This window comes from Oryzias latipes, chromosome 22 (genome assembly GCF_053564925.1).
Source record: "Oryzias latipes strain Hd-rR chromosome 22, Olatipes_Hd-rR_3.1".
In the NCBI taxonomy this organism is placed as follows: Eukaryota; Metazoa; Chordata; class Actinopteri; order Beloniformes; family Adrianichthyidae; genus Oryzias; species Oryzias latipes.
Genome location: NC_136258.1, coordinates 24,641,162 through 24,666,285, shown reverse-complemented (window position 1 = coordinate 24,666,285; position 25,124 = coordinate 24,641,162). Strand labels below are relative to the sequence as shown.

The 25,124-nt window shown below is 39.1% G+C and overlaps 1 long non-coding RNA gene and 1 pseudogene across 5 annotated transcripts; both read right to left on the bottom strand.

The window, feature by feature from the left end:
* Positions 1–6,203: 6,203 nt before the first annotated feature.
* LOC105356897 (uncharacterized) lies at positions 6,204–8,952 on the bottom strand. Of its 4 annotated transcripts, none has more exons than XR_013653086.1 (9): positions 8,136–8,945; positions 7,972–8,059; positions 7,454–7,856; positions 7,243–7,392; positions 7,026–7,170; positions 6,861–6,943; positions 6,661–6,735; positions 6,446–6,591; positions 6,204–6,363 (listed from the first exon to the last, which is right to left on the bottom strand). It is a non-coding gene; the product is annotated as an uncharacterized LOC105356897 (long non-coding RNA). The 4 variants fall into 4 exon arrangements; XR_013653085.1 differs by having other exon boundaries at positions 7,243–7,686; positions 7,782–7,856; positions 8,136–8,938; XR_013653087.1 differs by having other exon boundaries at positions 7,026–7,137; positions 7,243–7,856; positions 8,136–8,952.
* A 5,375-nt stretch (positions 8,953–14,327) lies between these two features.
* LOC101169825 (class I histocompatibility antigen, F10 alpha chain-like) lies at positions 14,328–25,028 on the bottom strand (annotated as a pseudogene). Its single transcript, XR_013653082.1, has 6 exons — positions 24,828–25,028; positions 24,022–24,277; positions 18,852–19,130; positions 17,602–17,901; positions 17,161–17,256; positions 14,328–16,874 (listed from the first exon to the last, which is right to left on the bottom strand). The product of XR_013653082.1 is annotated as a class I histocompatibility antigen, F10 alpha chain-like (transcript).
* Positions 25,029–25,124: the final 96 nt, after the last annotated feature.

Below are 25,124 nucleotides of genomic sequence, written 5' to 3'. Positions count from 1 at the left end.
AGGGTTGTATTAAACATTTTGTTTTAATGTTTAATCTTTGGGAATGGGGGTGTTACGTCCCAAGACGTTTTTCTTTGTGTGGTTTTCTTTTTGTGTCTTGCAAATGTCAGTGTGCAGGTGCCGGGCTGCGATTGGTGTGGTGCTCCAACACCAGGGGTGGACTGGCTGCCAGAAGTCGCACCTGGAATCACACCTGCTATAAAAGGAACCAGGAAGAAGACCAAAGGAGGCTCATTTGACATCTCCCACCTCTCCCAAAACCAACTATATGGAGTTTAGAGTTGTAGGAGTGGACTGCCATTTACTTTGACCCATGTTTTCTCATGTTTATGTTATGTTAGGGAGGTAAGTTCTTGTCTTTTGGTTTATGTGGTTTTATTAGGTAAGATTTGGGTTCTTGTTAGGTAGGCCAATTTTTGTTTGTTATTTTGGCCTGGGTCCACTCTGAAGTAAATACTCTATCTCTAATGTTTTAATCAAAATAAAATATCTTAACCTGCTTTAAGTGTGCTGGCTTTTGAGACTGGAGGGAGATGGGGCTTCATTTTTGTGTTGCGTCCTTTTTGGGCCACTAGACGAGGGGGGGGGGGTGCGTAACAGTGATCGATAACGTCACTTCAATTTAACCCTTGTGCTATCCTAGGCACTTTAACATTGGGAGTTGGGTCATCTAGACCCACTAGACAGTGCTCTGAACCTTTTTTCTTCAATGATTTGTGATCTTCACTGGTGTCCATGGATTACATGAAATCTTTCCACCTTTATCCACCCACCTTTGTCTAGGGAAAACACGTCAATGAATGGATGGGGTCATAGGATAGCACAAGGGAGAAGGAAAAAAAAACATGTTCAGTTTGAAGTGTTGACACAATGGACATACGAATGTCATTTTTCTTGACATTTTTATATGCAAAGAGGATGTTGACTTAATACTTGAATGTCCTTAGTGTTATTTTTTTTTTCACACAAGTTTGATTAAGAAGATGCAACTGCGTTTGCTGTTGACCTAAGTATTTTTTGTTGGACTTAAGTTTTCCTACAAGTTAAAAAGGTTCTTATTTTTCTACTTTTTTAAATGAGCAATATTCACTCTATAATGATCATTATTTACGGCTATAATTCCAACTCTGATAGCGACCAGCTTCTGGACACTCTGGAAGAAAAAATAATGTTCTAGTTACCCAAATTTCCAAGTGCACAAGTGCTAATTGGAGGTACCTTCAATGTGGTAATGGACCAAAACGCTTATAGACAGCCTCCAGGTCAGCCTCTAAAGTCTACATCAGAGCTGAAGCTACTAGAAGAAAGATGGATTTATGTGACATGGAGGACCAAATTTCCCGATAACAGGGAGTATACATGGAGTAGTAAAAGCAGATCAAAGCAATCAAGTTTAGACTTTTGGCTTCTTTCAAAGCATGTAGACAAAGAGAATGTTTCTGCAGACATTTTAACAAAACCACTAACTGACCACAAAGCCTTCACAATTAGAATACAATTTTTTCCTGATGAAAATGGGTCTCAAAATATCCGTTACTGGAAACTGAACAGCACAGTATTAAAAAAAGAACGTGTTTAATCAGTGATTAAGATACTCATTAAACTTTACTGGGATAAAGCTCAACAGGAAAAGGCTTACAGCTTGAACTGGAAACTATTCAAATTTGAAGTTTCTAAATTTTTGCGAAGATATCGCAGCATTCAGGCAAAATCTAAACTTAAATTAGAAGAAGAAATTACTGAACTCTTAAGTTTACCACCAGAAAACCTAAATGAGGAGCAAAATTTAAGACTAATAGATTTACAATTAAAACTTGACAATATGTACAAAGCTAAGGCTGAAGGAGCTTTTATGAGATCCCGGCAAAAATGGTTGGAACAAGGGGAACAAATGACTCCTTATTTTTTCAAATGAGGAAAAGTCCCAAGCAAAGTTCGACTCAGTGTTACAGTTAAATATACATGGAAAATTACAAATGATAAAAAGCTTATTTCCAGTTTTTGTCATGATTATTACTGTGAACTTTATAAGACAACATTTAGTCAGGAAGCAATGATTTCATTCTGTGATTCCTTGAATAATATAAATACAATCAGAGAAGAAGATAAATTGGCATGTGATTCTGTCATTTCTTTACAGGAAGTTTCAGATGCGATTAACAATCGGAAAAACAACAAGTCCCCTGGGAACGACGGAATAACAGCAGAATTTTATAAGCTTTTCTCAGAACTCTTAACCCTATTTTTACTGATTGTTTATACAAAAAGTATCACAAATATGACTCAGGGTGTTCTTTCCCTGAATCCCCAAACCCAACAAAGATACTTTGCTAATAGATAACTGGAGACCTATTAGTCTACTTAATAATGATTATAAAATTCTTGCCACAATATTAGCCATGAGAATGAAAATTGTTTTTGATGCAGTAATAGATGAGAATCAGTCAGGTTTCATGAAAGACAGATGCATCTCAAACAATCTAAGACTTTAGATCTCATTGATTATTCAGACCTTATTACTGATGATGAAAGCTTCATTCTGTTCCTTGATTTTTGTAAGGCATTTGATACTGTTGAGCATCCTTTTCTATTCTACTGTCTGGAAAAGATGGCTTTTGGGGAATATTTGTGTAGTGCTGTTAAAACACTCTACGCACACGGAAATAGTTATGTTAAATTGAGTGCTGGCACTACTCGCAGATTCTGTCTTCAGAGAGGAATAAGACAGGGGTGTCCTGTCTCTGTGTACCTGTTTCTTCTGGTTGCACAAGTTTTCTGCAGATATATAAAATCGAGTAATATTGCTGGGATTTTCTATTGCTGGTAAAAACATTCTTATAAGTCAACTGGCAGATGACACAACATTGTTCTTAAAATACTCCTCACAGGTTCCCAGGGTTCTTCAAGTTATAGTAACATTTTCAAAAGCATCTGGACTTTATCTAAACCTAAAGAAATGTGAGTTATTTCCTCTTAAACAATGTGCTCTAACATCCATAAATAGTATAGTAGTCAAAGAAAATGTCACATATTTGGGATTGCAGATAACTAAAGATAAAAAACAAAAAGAACTGAACAACTATAATCCTATGATTGCAAAAGCACAAAATAAATTTAATCGCTGGCTACAAAGAGATCTATCACTAAAAGGTTGTGCCCTCTTAGCAAAAGCGGAAGGAATTACCAGACTAGTTGACATTGCTTCCTCGCTATCTCTGGACAGTATAAATGCAAAAAGGATTGATCAGATACTTTTTAATTTGGAGAAATAGAATTCACTATGTACGAAAATCAGTAGTGATTAATTCATCAAAAGACGGAGGACTTGACTTTCTTGACTTTTCCACTCTAAATAATGTCTTCAAAATTAAATGGTTAAAAAACTTCTTAAAAAGTGAAACCTCATTTTGGAATTTCATACCAAAATATATATTTGATATATATTTCTTCTATTATGTAAATTCAAAATAGGAAAAATTCTTTTAAAACGGTTTAATTTTCATAAGCAGGTATTATTGGCATGGACTTTGATCTAAAAACATAGTTTTTCTCCTCATCGCTACTATATTTGGAATAATGCAGATATACTATTTTTTCTTGAAAATTGGTTAGAAAAGAACATTTCTCATGTGACACAGCTTATTAATCCACAAGGTAACCTGATGTCATATGTTGAGTTTCTGTCCACCTATAGTCTGCAAGTCTCACCTGCAGAGTTTGCACAGGTTACGGGAGCTATCCCAGGTGGTGTAAGACTTCTGTGTTGCAGTTCTCCTAATAGTCCATGTTCTCCTCCCAAATTAACAGAATTGTGGTGTGGAAAGATTTGTTGTTTTAGCTGGCAGGAATAATCAAAGTATCCGTTCTCTGTGTTAAAAATGAGATTTCCACAAAACCGCATGTTATCTCATACAGGAATAGGTTTGGCTGTAGAATTTAGTGGGAAAAGGTTTGGTCCCTCCCCAAAAGTATTTCATCACCAATTAAATAAGAAAATTTCTTTCAAAATTCTTCATAAATTTTATCCAGTGAAACACTTCTTCACCAAGTTTAAAAAAGATCTAATAATCCATTTTATTTAAAGCGCCTTTCATGACACCCAAGGACACTGTACAAACAAAGGTAAAAAATAGACATTAAAAGCACAGTAAATGTGAAAAGAAAATTAAAAGTGAATCAGGATGGGAAGGCAGAAATAAACAGATGAGTTTTGAGTTTAGATTTGAAAGTAGGAAGAGAGTCTATGTTACAGAGATCAGGAGGGAGGGAATTCCAGAGTTTGGGAGCCGAGCAGCTGCTTCCCATAGGGACGAGGCGGGCCGGAGGGACAGATAGCTGCACAGAGGAGGAGGACCGGAGAGATCGAGAGGAGGTTTTGATATGGATGAGGTCGGAGAGATATGGATGAGCCAGGTTATGGAGGGCTTTAAAGGTGAACAGGAGGAGTTTGAATTGGATTCTGGAGGTTATGGGAAGCCAGTGCAGCTGGTGGAGAACTGGGGTGATATGGCTGAAGGAGGGAGATGATGCGGGCAGCTGAGTTCTGGACCAGTTGAAGCTTATTGAGGATTTTTGGGGGAAACCAAAGAGGAGGAAATTACACTAATCTAGACAGGAAGTGACCAGACTGTGAACCAGAATAGATGCAGAGGGGACAGTGAGAGAGGGGCGTATACGATTAATGTTACGTAGATGGAAATGGGCTGACCCAGTAATGTTACTGATGTGGGACTGAAAAGATAAGGAGCTATCTAGGATGACACCAAACACTTCACCTGAGGGGTGGGGGAGATAGATGCTGGGTCGATGGAAAGAGTAACACTTGTGGCTTTGGAGAGGCTGGATTTGGAACCTACTAGAAGTAGTTCAGTTTTATCACAATTTAGTTTGAGAAGGTTTAAGGTGAACCAGTTTTTTATTTCGGATAGACAAGAGTGGAAGGAGGAGGGTGGAAAAGAGGAGTTAGGTTTGCTCGATACATAGAGCTGGCTGTCATCCGCAAAACAGTGAAAATGAACATTAAATTTACAGAAGATATTGCCAAGGGGAAGACGAAAAGTAATGAAAAGAAGAGGACCAAGGACAGAACTTTGGGGGACACCAGAACACACTTCCAGACTTCCACACACACTTCCAGACTCCTGTTGGCTCATCCGTGCTCCAGTTGCTGACCGTCTACCTCGCCTTTGCTCCCGCTCCTACACCTGGCTGTGGTTCCTGCCTCTGGCTCATCTTTGGCTCGTCTCTGCTCTGTACCTGCAGAAAGCAGAAAGCAGGTTATGCTAGCTCCCACGGTAAGTTTGAGGCTAAGGAAGATGATAACCTCAGCTTTCGGTTCCAGAAATGGAGGTATGTTTCAGGGTATGTCAAGTTGCTATAGCAACTCATGCTCTGAACATAACCTGGTCCGGAGCAGGTTTAGTTGATGGTTAGTTTGTTTTCAGAGAGGTGAAGCAGCATGGCGTGTCCATTTGATGATGATTTAGTGGATGAAGAAGCTCAGATAATACTTTTTCCACCATGAGAGGGTGAGAAGACCACATATTCATGTTGAAAAGATAAACTTTTTTACATTGATCTAACTTAATTATTTGCTTCAGTTAAGATAAATCATTTTATGGTTTAGTCAGTTTAACAATAACATGTTTTCAGACAGTTATTTTACTTTCATTCAAATTCATTCAATGAAGTAGGTGTAACTTTGGTGCTGCTGTTAGATCGGCACCGCAAGGGATTGTGGGATACCATTCCCTTTGCCTGTCTGGACGGATTTGGGTTTAAGTGTGGGTTTTTGACTAAATGTGTTTAGTGGTTTAGCTGTTTTACTGTGTTTCACCGTGTTTTGTTGAGTTATTTTTCCCTACTAAGCTTATGTCTCTGCACCATAAGTGAGAGGATGATGAGTTTATAAAGCACCCCTGCCACTTGTTGTATTGACGATGATGGAAATTCCTAAAATAGTTGTCTGCACTCTACGTGAGGCATTTTGATTTTTTTAAAATAAAAATGAGAATATCTTAAACTTAGACATATGAGAGTTCAAGAATTATAATTATTTAAGATGGAAAAAAAGACAACCCAGTCTCATCCTAAAATGTGTAGTAGCTACATTGTGTAGTAGAACGGAGGTAAAAAATAATGTAATTGTTGAAATTTAGGTTGAAAAAACCTTCATTGGTGCGGTGCAGAAAAAAAATCTCTCATTTCAATTAAAAGTCATTTATTGGTACAAAGTTGAAATGAGGTTTTCCTTCATATAAGCCTTTTTTTAGGGGTGGAGCTGGGGCTTGACCTGCAGAAAGTCTCCTCCTCAGCAGACAATTAGTCCCTCACGTCCTCTCTCCATCAATGCCTCTTTGCTGCCTGAGAATGAAATGAAGAGGAAAACACATACATGCCACAAGCCCTGGACATCCATGCAGATCACAAAGAGAAACCACCTGGCTTTGTGGGGCAGAACCTTCCAAAAGCTGGAGGAGAGCTCTTCAACCACACTTCAAGGACCCGCAGTGCTGCTGGACTTCACCAACCACAGTCTGGTCAGCAGCATGACATCATAGAGCCTTTAGTTCTTTACTATGGCACCATAACCTGCAATCCATCACATCGTGCTTGATCAGTTATGCAACAACTTTAGAAAGTGTAACAAAAGATTTTTACCATATGCTGATTCTTGTTTTCCTGATGCTCAGACAAAGCCCTTCAGTGTTTTTCTCTGGGTCATTTTGATTGGTCCTTGTGGGAAGAGATTAATGTATTAATAATACTGAAGAAATCATGAGATATTCCACATCAACAGCATGAGAGTAACATGAAAGAAACAAGCCAACATTTATCTACAACATTACCACAATCTTTACCTGGACGTATCATTCTGGTAACGTCTGCTCCAGCTTTTCTGACTTCCGCTTGTTCCAGCCACCGGCCTGAACGGCGAGGATGTCTGTGCAGAATGAAAGGATCAAGATGTATTAAACTGAGAAAACAAATTACACAAAAAGGATTCATCTTCAATGAGTATTTACCAATATTTGACACATATGTACTCGGAACATGTGTCTGCTGAAGAGAGGAAGCTGTTCAGTCGGTTCAGTCCCTTTCCCTGAAGTTGTCCCTTCTTGATTTCATCCTCGGATCCTCATCATTTCAACCAAAATGTATGTTTGCAAACTTTTGAAACATAAGGGATTAGAAAAAAACTCCAACAGGAATAATGAGAAGTAAGCCATTGATAATTATTACCTCACACATCCAAGAGTGAACTTGAAAAGGACACATGTTCAACAGGTCCTGCATCTCAGGACACAGAACCACAACCTTCTCCAAATGCGATCAGAACTCGTAGACTACATCAGAGCAGAAGAACTGCACGGTCTGTGGAGAAAGCCGTTTCTGCAAATAGAAGGGGTTCATGAAAATATCTCAACGGAACAGGTTCAGGAAGCTCGCTCACCTGGAGAGAGCTCTGAGTGGAGCCACTTCCTCTCTACATCCAGAGGAGGACGCCTCCCTGGGGGGGGGGGGGGGGGGTTCCATGCATGTCTCACTGGGCAGAGGCCCTAAGGGAGACCCAGGACACGCTGGGGAGACTACGTCTCTCAGCTGGCCCCGGGGTCCCCCAAGAGGAGCTGGAGGAGAGGGAAGTGTGGGCATCTTTGCTAAGACTGCTGCCCTCACAACCTGGTTCTGGATGAATGGAAGAAGATGGTTGGATGGATGGAACATGTTCAGTCCTTTCAGCAAAACTCCACGATGGCAGACTGCGATCCTTCCTCATTTACTTTGCCAGAAGACTTTTTGGAGGACTCTGGTGCTGCCACAAACTTTCCTGCTCCACATCTCCCATCTCCAGGATTCTATCAAAACAAATGAATGTCGTATATTAACATGATGATATGACACAAAATACAATAAAACATATATGCAGGCATGTTCATTTTCTTAAGGAAGAAGACATGAAAATAACTTTACATTTTCTATTTCCCCATGAATGCAGTTCACAAAGGAGGTCTCCACAGTGTTTTTGGTCAGAAACGCATCTTCAAAATAACCACTGAGCCTAAAAGAACAGAAAAGTTTACATAAGAAAAACATTTATACCATCAAAAATGTAGGTGGAAAAATTTTTTACACACCCCAGTTGGCTCTCAAAACAGTACATTTTGCAAGTTGCATCCACTGCTACGGCAAACATAGAGGGAGAGCATGCAGGACACTGAAACAGATGAACCTGACAGCCTCTCCATCTCAGAGTTAGCAGAAAATCAGTCCAGGAACTATTTGTGCATGTTGTCTCCAAATAACTGACCAGTCTGAGAGAGGAAAGGGAAAAAAACACGAGGTTCTTTTATGTATATACATACACACACAAAAGAATCAGGAATCAGACATTCTAACAGAATTTTTAGCTATTATAAAATCGTTCCCAGTGTTTTTTTTAATTACGATCATTTTGTTTTTAAAGACATTTTTCTGCAGCACAGCAGCTCATAATAATTTCACCTGGTGGGTGAAACTCTGGCTTAAAAAACTAAAACTAACACTAAAACTAATAAAAACTAAACTAAAACGAAGCAATTTCAAAAAATAAAAACTAATAAAAACTAGTAAAGCAGCCTCTAAAAACTAATTAAAACTAAATAAATTTAAAAACAAAAATTCAAAACTAAAGAAAAACTAAAACTAATAAAAAATCCGAAACTATTATAACCTTGCTGCGCGGTTGTAAGATTCGCTCACTTAGTTCCTGAATACGCCCGCTCAGTTGTCTTTATGCCCTTTCACTTTATAGCAGAGACGAAACGCCATAGTTGTTGTTTTTGTTTTCTAATGTAGATATGCATGTGTGTGCCGTACGTCCATCCTCCTGTTTTTGCCCCATCTTGTGATTTCTTGCAAATTTGTTCTCTCACCATACATTGTTTCTTGAGACAGATTGAATCGAGTTGAAACGATCCAGAGCCCCCGTACGTTTTTTACCAGGAGTCATGGTAAAGTGCAATGAACTGACGCTGATTCAGATACAGGGGAAACAATAGAACTGGTCGGGAAACGTTTGGGATTCCTTTCGTGTTTCTAGAGAACAAGCGCGCCAAACTGTTCGAACACAAGTGACATTTGAACTGTGGTTCGACCAAACTACATTTGGCGCTTCATACGTCATCAACCACGTCATCTGTGCTTTGACACACGCCCTGAAACATTGTGCCGAACTGCTCTGTTTCATGAAGGTGAAACATGCGCCAAAGCGTCGTGTCAAATGGGCCATCCCTATTTTCTGCCAAAAGATTAACTTTTGTAATCCGTGCTGCATGATTTCATTTCATTCTACACTAAAAAAACTATTACATTGAATAAACATAAACAAATTATGGTTAGGATTTCCACCTGAGTGGATAGCTTTACTTGAACAAAAATGGATCATATTGGTCTTACTTAATGTACCTAGGTTAGGTGAACTTAATGTATTTAGATTCAACCTAAATCACTTCAATTGGTAACACGTAATTGAATTAAGTTAGGGTTAATGTTCAACTTAACTTTTATGTCTATCCAACTCAATTTAAGATGTTGATATTGTTACGGTTTCAGTCACTTTGTGTTTTGTTCCTTGATTTCCTGTTTTATTTTGTAGTATTTCCTGTTTCGTTGTTGTTTTGAGTTTTACCTTGACCCATTCAGTCCTGAGTGTTTCCACCTGTGTCTTGTTGCCTTGTATGTATTTAAGTCCTGTCTTTCCCTTCCTCCTGTGCTGGTCCATAGTTTGTAATTGTCTCGCTCCCCCGTTTTCAGAGTTTTTCGAGTCTCGAGTTTTGCCTGCCTGTTGCAGTGGTTTTGTTTTGTAGTTCCAGTTTTGTTATTAAACCTCCATTCCCTGCATCCTCCTGCCTCCTCTCCTCTCTGCGCCTGGGTACCTCCCACCGCTCCCCGTAACATTATGGACCAGCCAAATATGTACCCAGCAGAGAGTGACGTTGGGTGTTTTGGAGCATTCTGCCAGGAGGCAGACGAAGAACGGCCGGACGAGTTCCTCTACCCGGGCATGAGGGACATGCGGCTCCTGGAGGCATATTGCCAGGAGGCAGAGAGGACCAGATGCCCCTGGTCCCAGGTCTCCGGTTCCATTTTCGAGGGGAGTCGCCTAGCCTCAAGAGGAGGTCGCCGTCACCGCCGCCCTCACCGTAAGTCCTCCCTTGACTCCTGGATGGCGCTGGACAGTCTCCGGCCACGGGCCTTCCTGGAGCCTCTGGACCAGGACCTGTGGCTGTGGGAGGACCCTTACCTGGAGGAGGAGGGGGTCGAGTCCAAGTGGACTTTGGAGGGTCAGCTCCCCGCCTCCTTCTTCGACGGGCCTCGTTTGGCTGTGCGAAGGGGCCGTCGTCGTCGCCACCGTCCCTCTCGACGCCCCGTTTTGGTTCCGGTGGTGGAACTGGAGGCGTCCCAACCCGGTCCTGCGTCCAGGAGGGAGTCGGACCCACCACGACCCGTTCCGGCTCCCAGGAGGGTCCCGGACGCACCACGACCCGTTCCGGCTCCGAGGAGGTTGCTGGACGCACCTCGACCCGTTCCGGCTCCTAGGAGGGTCCCGGACGCACCACGACCCGTTCCGGCTCCTAGGAGGGTCCCGGACGCACCTCCTCCCGTTCCGGCTCCGAGGAGGTTGCTGGACGCAACTCCTCCAGTTCCTGCTCCGAGGAGGGTGTCGGACCGTCCACGACCGGTTCCGGCTCCAAGGAGGTTGCTGGACGCGACCCCGCCCGTTCCTGCTCCTAGGAGGGTCCCGGACGCTCCACGACCCGTTCCGGCTCCGAGGAGGTTGCCGGACTCAACCCCTCCCGTTCCTGCTCCTAGGAGGGTCCCGGACGCTCCACGACCCGTTCCGGCTCCGAGGAGGTTGTCGGACTCAACCCCTCCCGTTCCTGCCGCCTGCCACGGACCCCGAACCCGAGCCGCCCGCCGCGGACCCCGAACCCGAGCCGCCCGCCGCGGACCCCGAACCCGAGCCGCCCGCCGCGGACCCCGAACCCGAGCCGCTGCCGCCCGCCGCGGACCCCGAACCCGAGCCGCTGCCGCCCGCCGCGGACCCCGAACCCGAGCCGCTGCCGCCCGCCGCGGACCCCGAACCCGAGCCGCCCGCCGCGGACCCCGAACATTTGAACGTGCTTCATGATTGTTTATGTGCACTATTTAAGTTCCAGCTCATTTACCTGCCAAGTTTTTCTTACTTTGCTTGAGGCACACACCTACACTGCCAACTCCAGAAACTAGTTTGATCTCCTGTCAAGAGTGAATAACTGAGAGGTTGTCGTAAAAAAGGGCCTAAAGGCAATTTTTCTTGTTCTACTGTAGCAACGAGTAGAACAGTAATGCACAAGCTTCAGTCACAAGTTTCACGTGTTAAAGACAAAGTCAAGGAAATGTATTTTATAATCATATGTGGCCTTAACTCCCATATCAGTTCAGAGACACTGAACTGCATGTTTTTGTTTTTTTTCAGGTTTGCGTGATGGTTACAATCTGATCTGTTTCTGAAAGTTGCTGGGTAAAATTATCTTTTAAAATAAATCTTAGACAAAAATAATAGTCTTTTTTTGTGTGGTATCAGAAGATCATACAAACCCTGTAAGGAAATCTTTCTTCCACTCCAACTCTGAAACATCAAATCATCAGAAAAGAGAAATATGGGTTTTAAATATAGCAATGTGACTGTTTTTTTTTATGTGCAGCTTTCAGTCTAGACTCCTCATTTTTGTTGTATTTTCTTTGATTATGCTGTAGAGGAGTGTGATGATGATGATGATGAAGAGCACAGTAAAACTATAGACATAATATTTCTTTGAGCTGTAATTTATGCTCCCTGTCCTGGTGATCATGACATTCACAACCAAATGTAAATATAAACAAAGACAAAACCATACAGGTGGCTGATCTGTATGTTGATGGGAGCACTGCGGCTAATGAACCACAGTTTTTATATTTACTTACAAATTCATCCTATCTTTGCCTGAACTTTCTGAATAGGTGTGTGTTACGTCCCTCTTACATACAAATCAAGTATTACAAATGTACCACACGTGTTTCAAAGCTATTTTCTCTCCATATATTATGAAGGGACTTCATTTTACCCTCGATCAAATAAATGTTTATACACCTGACGGATACAATTTTAAAACAGAAAAAGAAGTTTAAGATCAGCCAACAAAAGCTTTTACCTTTATTTAATTTTGAAGTCTGTACACACACACACACTTACATATTACACCAGTATTTTATGACCATCGAAACTTCTCTCCAAAGAGCAACATTTTCTGGGTGCTTTTCAATAAATCAAACTCAATGCCACAAAAAGTTGAAAAAAGTAAATGTCTGTATTTTACAAAAGAAGTACTAGAAAAAAAGCAACTTCATAATCCTTAGCTAAACTCCAAATAAACTTTAATAACCAGCACATTTTTGTAACTGTCCACACTCAAACAAGATTACCCTCAAACTTTTTAAATGAAAAATAAAATAAAATTAAACATGACACACATATAAACCATAAGAAAGCCATATTTGGAATGTTGGAGATACCTGAAAACATTGGTGAAAGCCTGGTTTCGCAGTTAAAAAGATTGGTTCTGTGTTGTTCAGACTGTCATGAAAAGATAAGATACAGGGGGCAAAAAAATAGGAATTGGGTCATTTCAGCCTGCAAACCTGCAGAAAAATCCGCCCTTTACCCAGTAGAAATCTCAGAGGAGAGCATCACGTTTTATTGGCCTTGAAATTTTTGCATCCACCACCACAGCAGAAAGAGCAGTAAAGAGGATGGATGGAGTCTCTCTTGAAAATGCCAATGTCCAGTATGTCGAAACCCTTCACTCTCTGGTCCATGAAGGCTGACACCAGGTAGTGTTTGGTGTTTTTGAGTGCAGGAAATCCAGGAGTGCTTTATCTGAAGCCATCATTCTTTTTTAAAGGTAAGTAGATCTGCCAATCATCAGCATAGCAGTGAAAGGCAATGTTGTGTCTCTGAAGGACAGAGCCTAAAGGCATCAAGTAGAGGGAGAACAGCAGTGGTCCTAGAACTGAACCCTGAGGGACCCCACATGACAGGAGGGCACAAAACGACACAGCATCCAAGATGCTCACACAAAAAGACCTATCAGCCAGATAAGACCTGAACCAGTCAAGTGCTGTTCCACAAATGCCCATTAGGTTCATTCATTAAACTCTGCTCATGGATCCATCTGCACTTTTGTAAAATCAGGTCAGGATTAATGCTAATTAACACTCTTAAACATGTATATTTATATATAAACCCTTTATAAATAAATCAAATGGAGATAATGCAATTAAACTAAAAAATAATGTAACTCAACAAACTCACATGTACAATTCTTATTTAAACCTTCAACTAAAAAGCTAAAATAAAATACAGGAACATTTGAACGTGCTTCATGATTGTTTATGTGCAGTATTTAAGTTCCAGCTCATTTACCTGCCAAGTTTTTTTTTACTTTGCTTGAGGCACACACCTACACTGCCAACTCCAGAAACTAGTTTGATCTCCTGTCAAGAGTGAATAACTGAAAGGTTGATGTAAAAAGGGCCTAAAGGCAATTTTTCTTGTTCTACTGTAGCAACGAGTAGAACAGTAATGCACAAGCTTCAGTCACAAGTTTCACGTGTTAAAGACAAAGTCAAGGAAATGTATTTTATAATCATATGTGGCCTTAACTCCCATATCAGTTCAGAGACACTGAACTGTATGTTTTCTTGTGTGCGTGATGATTACTATATGTTCTGTTTCTGAAAGTTGCTGGGTAAAAAAATCTTTTAAAATAGATCTTAGACAAAAATAACAGTCTTTTTTTGTGTGGTATCAGAAGATCATACAAACCCTGTAAGGAAATCTTTCTTCCAATCCAACTATAAAACATAAAATAATCAAAAAAGAGAAAGATGGGTTTTAAAAATAGGAATGTGACTTTTTATGTGCAGCTTTCAGTCTAGACTCCTCATTTTTGTTGTATTTTCTTTGATTATGCTGTAGAGGAGTGTGATGATGATGATGAAGAGCACAGTAACAATAATAAGCAATGAACCTGAGTTTTTATATTTGCTTACAAGTTCATCTTATCTTTGCTTGAACTTTCTGAATAGGTGTGTGTTACGTCCCTCTTACATACAAATCAAGTATTACAAATGTACCACACGTGTTTCAAAGCTATTTTCTCTCCATATATTATGAAGGGACTTCATTTTACCTTCAATCAAACACATGTTTTAACACCTGAGGGATACAAGTTTAAAAAGGAAAAAGAAGTTTAAGATCAGCCAACAAAAGTTTTTACCTTTATTTAATTTTGAAGTCTGTACACACACACACACTTACATATTACACCAGTATTTTATGACCATCGAAACTTCACGAAAAGAGCAACATTTTCTGGGTGCTTTTCAATAAATCAAACTCAATGCCACAAAAAGTTGAAAAAAGTAAATGTCTGTATTTTACAAAAGAAGTACTAGAAAAAAAGCAACTTCATAATCCTTAGCTAAACTCCAAATAAACTTTAATAACCAGCACATTTCTGTAACTGTCCACACTCAAACAAGATTACCCTCAAACTTTTTAAATGAAAAATAAAATAAAATTAAACATGACACATATATAAACCATAAGAAAGTCATATTTGGAATGTTGGAGATAACTGAAAACATTGGTGAAAGCCTTGTCCCACTTATTTCTTGTGTTTGGCTCATTGTTTGTCTTTAAACCCCCAAGCTTTTCTTTAGAAGTGCTCATTTAATAGTTGTATTTGCTATTATACACACTGTGAAAAAGATTTATATGGGACATTATTTTCAGATTTCCATTTTTGATTAGAATTTTACAACATGATATCTGAATATTATAGTCTTTGTAGGACTTTACATTGATTTTCCTCATCACATCAGGAAACTTTTGCACCTTTTCAACCATGACTTTACTATCAACTGAGTTATTCAAAAAACTAAGATGAAGGTGTTTTCCACAAGATATACAAATAAAAATGTCAGGAAGGGAAGCCATTCTTTCAAGCATTTTAATAATTCAGTTATTGGCTTTATCTATTTATGTATCATTGCATAAGGTGAGGGTTGATATACTGTGAATTTTTAAAGCTGAACAGATATAATCTAAAGATCATTCTTCAATCCATTTAGGATGATGATAAAGGATGACTGTTTGATTTTTTATAGTAAGAATAAAGGCAAGTTACCAAAAAATATATGTTTTTCAATCTTTAGTGCTTGGGTATTTCTTTGTGATTGTTTCTATTCCATAAAATGAAAAATCCTATTTTTTATCCAATTGGTTAAATGGTGAACAAGCATTTTGCTCCTATATCAGTTATAAAGCTGCAGACAAAAACACCTTAGCTTTAAAAAAAAACAGCATAGAAAAATGTTGTCTGCTTGAAAGTAAATTAAGGTCTTAAACCTCATTTGTTTTTGTTTTTTGGCTTCCTTTGACAATATTCAACACCAAACTCCAGTTTGAAAACAAAAATTAATCATATGAGACTCATCTATTGTGCTAAAGAAAAATGTCAAATTAACTTCTCTTTAAAGTCAAACAGTTGCAACCCTGTAAATGTTTTATACATCTGCTGCCAGATTAAATTAAATAAATGTAATAAATACGTAGTAAATCCATGATATTAATGGAGTTCCCTTTTTTTTAAGTGCAGACTTCATTTGAAAACCTGTGGAGACAAAACAATAAAATTTTGGAAACTTATAACAATTGTCACTGGATGTCTTCTTGGACAGATTTGTGGCTCATAACAGGATGACACAACCACCAACAACCACGATGAGCAGCAGCTAAAGGCCATGTCACAAAGCCACTATATACCTTTTTTCCATTTTCCACGTATGAAATTTCGGTCTTTTGTGATACATGCGTAATATACGTAATCTATAAGTGTTCCTTGCATTCTATTCATGGATGTGCACAGATGTCCGTCGAGGGTTTCGGCTGATGGGTCTTAACATGAATTGTGTGTGATTCTTGCGAGACACACACGCAAATTTGTAGCTTTCCAGGACCGTTCCATATATGTCAAACTGACTGGTCACGCATGTACCACCGATGTATAACTTTTATATCCTGTATACAGCGCACATATGCTGTTTAAAGTTATGTAATAGACCTCTCAGCAGAAAATCCACACTCTTGAGCACAGAGAGCTCACCTTTGCACCAATATGTGACTGAATGAAATGCTTTACATGTGTTGGTTTGTGCATAAGTATGTGTGTGAACTCTAGTTGTATTGTGTACATAAGGACATGTTTGTATGTGAAGATTTTCTGAGCCAACAGGTATGTAACACTTGAGTGTGTGTGTAGACAAGCCCCGCCCCTTTTAGACCAACATTTACACCTTAGTAATGATGATGAACTTCCAGTAAATTGTTGCTTTGTGATTAATCTTTTGTACCCCACCCCCACCCCCCAACTTCCCTCTCTCTTCTTCTTTTCTGTCCGGTCCATCAAAAAAGTGTTAAAAATATAATCAATATAAATAAAATTTAGCCGAAATCACAAAAGGGGTTTATACAAATATACACCTCATGTGTCAGAAGATTCATAACCCCATGTTTAACAGTAAAATATGTCCAACACAAGAGATCTCATCTGTTTGCTCAGCTGTTGGACAAGACAAGTTAAGAAAGAAATTCATTCATGTTCATACGTGATGCATCTGTTAAAAATTCCACGTGTGACACGGCCTTTAGAATCTATGTAAATTTGATGAAACGAATCACTGAGTGCAGAGTTTCATTTGCATCCAGACTCAAAGATGCATTTACTTCTTTACGTTCAAGTGATCTGCAGCTGCAACAAGAAAAACACAGAGTTTGTGTTCTGTTCTAAACTCCTAAACAAATCTGTAACTCTAGACATCCTAAGTTCTCCCTATAGGCTAAATAAACCAAGTAAATAAATAGTAATACATTCAGCTGATAAAAAATAGCAATCTAATATTAACTAAAAAACTTGCATTTATTCCACTCTTGTTTTTTATTTGACTAAACTCAGCAAGAAAATTTGATTCATTTGATTCATTTCTAACAAGTGAAATAGATTTTAATGGCACTAATGTAATAGAAAAGTTTCTCACCTTTTCTGCCTTTATAAACAATGAGCCAGTCAGCAATGACAGCAGCAAAAATAATGACTGCAAAAACAACGGAGATGGTCACTTCATAGGGGTTTGCTGTCAGAAACACAAAAGTGACAATTACACAAGGTTGTGCAGATTTTTAAATATCTAATAACAAAAAATGTAAATGTACACTATATGTATTGTTTTTTAAGACTTTATGGTCTTTCTGTTCATATTTCATTTTATTGGCTAATTTAAGCAGTACTGGTTTTTCTTGCTTGCACCATCATATTGATAAACTGACATTCTTTTATATATTTTGTGGTTAATTTTACTATTTAAAGATAATTATTTTATTCTTTCCTGTTTATTTTATAACAACAATGAATTCATCAAAATTATAAACAGTTTCAAAGATTTATGTCTAAGCTACACTAATGCCTGTTTTCCACTTACCTCCATTGGTCTTGATTTTTGACTGCTCCAGTTTGGTGATGATGCTTTCATTTGCACCAGAAAGCTGAAAAACACATTCGTACCTCTTCTTTTCTGTTGTGTCTAATAAAAGTTTCAGATCAGTGCTCATCTGAAAGGTCCCGTCATTGTTTGGGAGGATCTCTCCGGTCTCCACTCCTTCGGTTATCTCCTTTCCATCTTTCCTCCAGAACATCACAGCTCTGTTGGGGTAAAAGCCTGTAGCGTGACATCTGACCGGGGACAGGAAATTCTTCTGGAGGAGAAACACTGATGGAGTCTCTGATAAAAGAAAACCATCCATGAGTTAAATTGTTATTACCGGTACTCTCATGCTATGCTCTCAGTGGCAGCCAGTGAAGCAGCCACTTCCAATGAAGAGTCTTTGTAAATGTATGTTTTGGGCTTCCGCGTTCAAAGCTCATTCGTTTGTGCTTTGCAACACAAGTTTTAAGTCCGTTTTTGGACTCTACATCCAAAACACGTGGCCATTGAAATTTAAACCTGTTGAACTTTGATCACTCAGGGACCCTGGATCCTGACTTCTCCCGTTTCTCCTTTGAGGCTCCTACTTGTTGTCGACCCCTGCCCGCCTGACCCTGATTTAGCTTTATGGACTTTTAGCTGAGCTAATAAACCTGCTACAACTGGAACCCGCCGTCCTGTTTATCATAAGTCTTGTATAGTTTTTGGCTAAATATATATTTCTTTACTGTTAACAGTTTTGGTTGTGAAGGACAAGAGTTGCTTCTCATTTTTAAACAATAATCATGCCAGGCAGCAGCTGATTGTTAATTAGACTACAATGTTTTGCACAGTTGTTTTTCTTTCTTTCTGTGTATTAGCACTGCTTCATGAGCCTTTGTGCAAATATGAAGCTGAATTTGCAACCAGTATTTCTATCTGTGTAAAACATCTTGCTGTGTTTCAGATCAAGAAATACCAACAGCACAAAATGATCTCACATGAAAATGAAAATGTTCTCAAATAACGATGCTCAAATAAAGTTTTGGACCTTTGACTGCCGAGTGTCACTAACAACCTCACTGCACTGGTTCCAACAACTTTCAGACTTGCGTTACCAAATAAACACACAGGTTTGGTGAGAAAAACAAGGAAAATGTGAATAAAATTGAAAGAAAGCCGCACAATTGATGATGGTAAAAAAAAGAGAGACATAAAATAATGTATCTACTGTATATATGATAGATACATAGGGGCTTGGGACGCACCTGTTCTCAGCAATGTGCTCTTCCCATAGCTCACATACTTCTTAAGATGATCAGGACACCCCTGGGACAGATAGGTGTTCATTCGTATGGCCCAGCCTTTATCTTTGTCCTTTTTGTGTTTATGGAAGGTGGCAGCTGGAGTCTGTGCCGTCCCCGTGTTCGTCTTCAGGTCCAAAGCCATGAGGTCTTCTCCATTATAACCAAACTGCCACCAGCCCTTGATGCTTCCAGTCTCATCATCCCACTCACAGCCGTACATCAGCTGAATAATGTGAACACCTGTAAGACAGGAACCTTGATCAGCGCTCAGCCACTATGCTTCTCACACACAGTCAAATCAGCAATACAGATTTGAATATTGAAAGGGCCTACATGATGCAAAAACAACTGTTTTGAGCTTTTAATTGTATCATAATGCTAATTCCTCAAAGTGTTTTTTTTTCTCCATTTGCGCATTTCTGAGCATTTCACTAAAAACCTGCGCTCTGAATATCCTTCCAGGAAGAGTCTGTGCTGTCAGCCCCGCCCCCAGGCTAACGCACACGCCCACTTTCACCGCAGAGCTAGCTGATTGGCAAAACGCACTTTATATATGCGTAATATTCACATCCATCTTTGCAAAAGTTCAGATGTTGTTTGTTTTCGTTGGTAAAATACAGGCATGCTGCCGAGGGTGGCTCTAGGTTGACGTCATGAAATGGGCGACACCCACACGGAGCGAAAAGCTGTGCCTCAGACATCGAGTCGTTGTACTTCCCGGTAGAAAAATTAGCTGCGACAACAACAAATATTTCATGAAAGAATGGTTCTTTCTTGTGTCAAAAGTATTACATTTTCTTATATATGGAGATTTTTTTAGTATAAAAAGCTTAAGAAGAGCATGATATAGGCCCTTAAACAAGCGATTGGGGCGTGGCTTATTTTTAGGAATCATTTCATAGGCGTGGCCATATTAGAATACTTTCCAAACATTAAAGGTTGGATTAAACATTTAGTTTTTAAATGAATATTTGAAAAAAGCATTAAGTTTTAACATTTAGATTTACCATTCAGGATAAAGATTTAGATTTTATTTTGCTTCAATAATAAGATTTATCATTTAAAACCTTATTATTTTTATTGAACATTTGTGTTTACTTTTCAGTTTAGCATTTAAGCCAGACTATTTTCAAATGACATGAGTAGCATATTTGTTTACAGTAAATGCTGATAAGGTAATAAAAATGCAGAAAATATTAGAAACGTTATAAATCTGGCAAAACTTATTTTTATTTTACTGCCCTACTAACCCCAAACATAGCCTGTTATTAAAGTTCACTGAGCTACGGTGGCCCTGAACTGCAAATCCCATCAACAAATGACTCAACTCAAAAAACCTTTTAATTATCACAATGACTAATAAAAAAAAGCAAATATAAGAAAAACAGTATTATACTTTGGAAAACTAAACAAAATTCCAGAAAAATAAACAAAATGAAAAAGAATTTGGGAAAACAAAAGTAGTTTTGTCGTTATGATCTCTAAAATGTTTTTTTTGTCGAGTGATTTGCACTTCAGGGCCACCGTACTGAACTGATCTGAAGCCAAAAGCCAGACAGTTAGCTCCTCAGTAACTGTATCGTAACAAGCAATAACAAAAACAACCTCCTTCTGTTGAAGTTTTAAATATAATCAAAATGACTGAACCCAACCTCAATTGATCAATACCTCAATGAACTTTTTATTTAAAATAGTTCTTTCTGAAATTAGCAAACTCCTATTTGGAAATGAAAATACACATCCAACAACAAAATAAGATATTGATTTGATGAGTGGATCAACATTTCTGTAGATTTTCAAACACTTAAATGGACAAAAAGCCCTGACTTGTCTGTGGGAGACAGAAGCAGCAGCTTCTCTGCATTGAGAGCAAATTCAGCTTCTTCAGACAGAAAAAGTGCAGAGACACACCTTCACCCACCTTGTTTAGAACGCTTCTCCTAAACCATCCCATCATATTTGGTTCGGTTTTGTAAATCTTGGAGGAAGAATGCAGCATTATAAATTAAAAAGATATATAAATTTATGTAAAACTGATTAGAAAAGTGAGTTCACCCGCTTCAAATAAATCTTCATAACCAAAGTAATTCAACCCTGAGTACAAGGTTTTAGTGAAACAGATCTGCATTATTTCTAAAGCAAAACGCTTGTTTGGTCTCAAAGCCATTAAACAGAAACAAAATAGAGTTTTCCTGAACAAACTGATTTTTTATGCTAAAATAACTGAAGTCAGTAAAGGTTTAACGGATGTTAACTTGTCAAATAAAAAAACCTATGGATGTGGAAATATGATCTCAATAGTGTAGTGATGGTGGTTAAAGGGTGTGTCTGCGCACAGAGCGCTTTCCTTCTCGGAGGTAAAGCATCTCCGCCTCTCTTTTGTGTGGCTGCAGATTTAAATTCCGAACTTTCTGATAAGATAACAGTATGTTGAATCCTGCAGCGGACGAGCTGCGTACGAGCTCCCACCCGTGCTCCCCGGTTCAGACATCCCTCTTGAAAATGATCTGTTTCACTCAGTGGCGGTTCTACACTAACTTACTCCCTGGGCGAGTAACCCCCCCCCCCCCCCCCCCCCCCCCACATACAAAATTTGACAACATCCTGTTTTGTTCCCTCTCTTCCTATCTTCTATTTAGCAATTTTACACAAAAAATGCATGAATTTTCTAGACACGTATTACAGGGGGGTCAAACTCAGTCACACAGGGGGCCTAAGTTAAAAACACGCTTAAGGTTTTGGGCCGAAGAAGATGAACATTTACTGAACACACTAAAGCTAAACTTTTAAACCTTTTAAACTGAACTTTTTGAACATAAATATGAATAAAAACAGGAACATTTATCCAGAATAACTCAAGTTAAAGTTAAATAACTAATATTTGGCTCTCCATAGAAATATATTCTGTCAAAATTATACAAATATGAACATGTTGCAGAACAAAACAAGGAAAGCCTGGAAATAATAATAAGAAGAAATAACAAATCAAATAATTCAGTTTTCTTTGCTCTTTTATCATTTTTTAGATCATTTTTTTAGAGCTGGACTCCTGCTTCATTTTTAGCAATAATTTCTTAATGTGTGACGTCCTGTGTGTGTCTTTGTGAAACATATCAGAGGGATTAGATCTTAAAAAAAAAAAAAACTTATTGTGAATACTATTTTTAGCTCTTATAAAACATTAAAAACTAAATCATAGAACTCATCAGTGGGATTACTCAAAAAATATTTGGCATTTCCCTAATTTTTTGCTACACCAACAGCAGAAATCCTCCAAAAAAAACTCAATCCATAAAAAATGGTCTGCCCCCACCACCCCTCCCCTTCCCTCTGACACACGCGGCTCCGTCTCTATGACGGGAGGCGCAGCTGCGGCCCAGAGTTAATTGTCAGATAGAAAAAGACTCCCAATTACCTGTTAGTTTGATTCACCCAGCCACCGGTGAGTTGCGCCCCCTCTCGAGTTTTTTGAATTGTTATGTTCCAATGACTACCGCAAAGAGGTGTGGGCGCAAGCGTCTTGCAGCAGAGGACGGTGGTCACGTGCGCGTCGGGTCTGCTGTGTCGGACTTGTGGGAATTGTGGGAAATAATCCCCATTGCCTGCTTTTGTCGAAATTGGGTTGAGCACGGGTGTTTCTTCTGCCTAATTCCTTTTCATGTGCCTGTTTTACGTTGTTTCACTCTGAGTTATTTCATCCTTTTGTTTTGCACCATAAGTGTGAAGAGGGAATAAAATGAAGACATTCTTAATAGTCTGATGTATCAAACTAAAAGCGCAAAGTGTCGGCAGCTGCAGCAATGTCAAAATAAAAGCTCAAAGCTGCCTCATTGAATTTAGTAGCACATTATGTGTAACGCATCGGGCACGGAAAATGCCGCCCCCTATGAAGTGCCGCCCTGGTCCACCGCCCACTTCACCCATATCAAAAACCGCCACTGGTTTCACTATAACAAATGAGACTGGAGGCACTTTAAACTTTCCGGCAGCCATTAAACCTGTCACCCATGAAGAACAACGGGGCAGGTGACTCCGCCTTTATTTATACAGGCATGTAACTTTACGCTGCACAAAATAGTTCCCCAAACAAAAACATGCAGTGATATTCATCGTAGTCCAACACAGTAAAACACTTCTGCTATTAAAGAGAGCCCTGCCTTGAGGCTGACATTTGCGTGCGGAGCGCAGTTTGTTCCCGCGGACACCCAAAAGCGCGCAGATCACCTGAACAAAAGATAACATTGATCTCAAGTCACCTGTTTGTTTTTCGTTTCCTCATTCCTGGTAAAGATCCAGGTTTGAAGTTGAATAGTTGAATGGTGGCGTTTGTTCAAACAAACTGAGGGGATAACAGCGTTCAGTTTATCAGAAAGATCTTGATCAGACGGAGAGAACAAAGTTTCTTCCTGCAAAACTGGATTGTAGAGCTCAACCGTAAAAACCTGCCACTGTGGTCGTTTCTTCAACGAAGCGTTCCTTTCTGGCGCGTGACTGCGGATCTTCAGGCTGATTGCCTGGAGCGCACATAATGACATATTTTCTTCTTTAGAAGGAAATAATTTCCTTGAATCACACGTCAAAACTACGGGGTTGAAAAATATCCAGTTTTTGGATGTCTTATAATCCATGTAAAGACTCGCAATTTACTATAATTATTTTTTTAATTCCCTAAATTCTGCAGGGATGGTTTTCATGTTTCCTAAAGGTTTTACCCAAACTTACCTACATCATTTGCCCTGGAACAAGAAATGTGTTGGTTATTTTTTCTAATTATGTCTAAATAATATTTATACATTAATCCTGCCGACCTTACATAACATTTCGTACACGCAGGCACAATTCAAAAGGATTTAGAGAACCAGTTCCTGAGTAAACTGTAAAATGTCACTCAAATGGGGATTTTCAGTCATTTGCAAATGAAAAAATAAGAGTTACAAATATTTTTTTCCTCTTCATTTATTTCTTTATATGTAAAACGTTTTTTAACAAATAAAAGCTTAAAGGATAATCCATATTAAACATTTGATTTTAAATTCATAAATTAGAGCCTCTGGGATTTGATTCACCAAAAGTATTAATAGTTTTTAAATTAAAAATAACGAAATTTCATTTAAAAAAGGAGATAACTCACCTCCTGTCTGGTTAAAGCTTGGTTTAATCATCTCCACTTTACTTTTGAAGACTTGTTCGTCAACAATGGACCTCTTTGTGCGTCTCTCCCAGAAATTCGGGTCTTCGGTTTGGACCGTCCAGGTCTGCCTGTTCCCTTCTGATGCTGCTGTCATAGTAAGAGAAGGGCTGTCCGTCCACCAGGACCACCGTCACAAACTCTGGGAATGCTGGGATTCCTGAAGCTGCCGTGTGCAGGTACCGCAGCGAATGCGTGACTGGTAAAAGGAGACATATTATGGCTTCATCGTTAATCCAACATGTTACCCTGAAGGGAAACGAAGCGGTTGCGCAACAGCCAACGTCTCGGGTGCGCTTTGAAAATGAAAAGTGATAAAGATCTCTTCATAACTCAAATAATGAAAAAAAGTTTTTGAAGCCGAAATCAAATAAGAAACTCAACCAAAGAATCGAAAAGATCAACGTTTTTTTTCTCAATTAATACAATATTTCAATTTCTAAAGAACCCGAGAGAAACTAACATCGCTTAAGTAAATTAGGACAAACGAAAAATAACTAGAACTTTAAAATGGGTCCGAATCTAGAATGTTAGAAATATTTTTCACATGAACCTTTTCTCCAAACATTTTTGAGTCTTTAAATAAAAATTCAAATTCTAAAACTCAACTTGACCCCCTTTTCAACTTTTGTTTAGTTTTTATTTACCTTAAAATAATAACATTTCGATATAAAAAGTATATTTAAGGCTTAAAAAGAACAATCAAGAAACAAGTAGTTAATAAAAAAAGGTAAAACAGAATAACTTACCAGCCGCTGCGCTGTTCATACCGAAGAAAATGACGCTCAAAACCCCCAAAATCCTCATTCCCTAAACTGTGACGTTAATAGAATCTAGACTGTAACCTTATATGTACAGAGCTGAACAGATAAAACTCACAAAAACCTTTGTCTGATAAATAACTCTTTCATTTGCCTCTGATGAATCCGGTCGGTCTCTGCGCGCTCACTCACACCTGTGCTCGCGCTCCCCAGCATCTCTTCTGTTCGCGCTTAACTCCGCCTGCACACGCGCTCAACCCGCACGCGCTTTCATCCGAAAGATGA